Here is a 2,058-nt window from a genome sequence, read left to right as displayed (position 1 = left end):
AGGTACATTCAAAGGAAACTAACAGCAGAGGGTACTGTTGTTCCTTTTTGTTTTGCTGATGGGTTCCCAGATTGGTGGTTCTCAAACCATTTCATGTCAATGACCCCCATATCTAAACCCTATAGTGTCTGTATAGACAAATCCACAGAGCGCTTGTAGATCTGCTATTTCCATGAATGCATGGTCTATTTTCCTCTCATTCAGTGGGGTCAACTCCAGGTGGGGTCAACTCCAGGTGGGGTCAACTCCAGGTGGGGTCAACTCCAGGTGGGGTCAACTCCATGCAGGGTTCATTCAAGGGGTTCCAAATGGACCCTTATAGGTCCCTTTTCCACCAAAACAACTTTGGTTCTAGAACTGATTCCGTTCTAAGGTTCTTGGAACCTTTTTTGGTTTGAGTTCCGATCCAACATTTAGGGTTCTGAAACCAATTCATTTTCAGTGGAAACACTCAATATTAGCCCGTTTAGGCCTTACGTCGAAATTCTAAATCATGACAATTTTCTCTCATGTTTCTATATCATTGGTGCTCAATATTTCATGTAAAGGACCCCAAAAATGATATGTAATTGGCCGCTGACCCCCATCTGAAAATATGTTGTTCCAGGGAACCCCCAGAAGCAAAGATTTGAGTTAAAAAATTTCGCTCTGAAAGAATATATATTCCAAATCTGCGAAAGCTTTTTAAAAAATAGCAGACCTACAAGCTCATAGCACGGCACTCGGTGCCGCGCTATGAGCTTGTAGATCTGCTATTTTTCAATAGCTAAAGTATAACATAATGCTTAAAACACCAAAAGGGGTTCCCGCCCAGAATGGGTTGAGCAGGAAGAAAGAACCGAAGCGGTTCAACGCCGGTGGAAAAGGGGCCAAAGTGGGGTCCACTCCAGGGTTCATTCAAGGGGTTCCAAATGGACCCTTACGGGTCTGTAGGGTTAGGGTTAGGGTCCGTTCACTCTCGGACCCCTTGGTTCCCAATGGGAAACGCTTCCGTTCTTTTTGGTTCTTATAGTCCATGAGCTCCAAAATTGAAACGTTATGAATTGAGTGGGCAATAAGGAGGTATAATTTTTTTTTTTTTAAGTGTACAGTATTTGTTAAAATGTTGCTTTTATGTGGGCACGCCCACCAGTTCATTAAGTATGCCTGGTTTGCCTGGTGGGTGGTGATGGGTGGTGATCCACCTAAACTGAAGCCGCACACACAGCTGTAGTTGTATGATAAAGGGGGAGGGGTTAGGGGAGGGGCTGATCGTGTGATGTCACTATATCACTGTTTATTTCATTGGCCCGTTTGACTGTCAAGGGTTCAGCCTCCAGGAAGAAACCCTAAATACACCGTTATTACACCATTGTACATAAAAACGACGGGTGTCTAATGAAGTACTGTCACCTCATAGACACATGAAAAACTGGAAAAATACAAGAATTGTGGCACTCCCTCTTTAACACCATGAAACCTCCACAGTTGATTACACGAAGACGATGTTTTATTGTATTACAAATTTACCATTTTTAAATATGCAAATTATGCATTATATATAGGACAATATGCAAAAAATAGAAACGACTATATGGAAGGTTTATCATAATATAAATTGATCCTATAAACAATTTAATATAGGTATAGTTCTGCCCACCTAATTAATTAACGTTCCAATTTTTGAGCTCTGGCTCATGGACTAAGAATCAAGAAGAACTGAACCGGGTCCCATTGTAGCATATGGACCCTTTTCCCCCGGTTGGTTCCCAATGGGAACCGGTTCAGTTCTTTTTGGTTCTTAGTCCATGAGCCAGAGCTCCAAAATTGGAACGTTAATTATGAATTGAGTGGGAAAAACAATACCTATATTAAATTGTTATCACCATGAAACTTCCCCAATTGAGTACTTACACGAAGACAATGATTTATTGTATTACACATTTTATATTTTTTAATATGCAAATGAGGCATCATGTAGAAAAATATGCAAAATAATCGAAAATATGAAAAAGCTACTACTGTGGAAGGGTTATCATGTATTCATTTACTTGTATTGATCCTATAAACAATTTAATA

This window comes from Electrona antarctica (genome assembly GCF_951216825.1).
Source record: "Electrona antarctica genome assembly, chromosome: 18".
Lineage (NCBI taxonomy): Eukaryota > Metazoa > Chordata > Actinopteri > Myctophiformes > Myctophidae > Electrona > Electrona antarctica.
The sequence above is the reverse complement of the archived record's forward strand: the minus strand, read 5'-3'. Positions refer to the sequence as shown.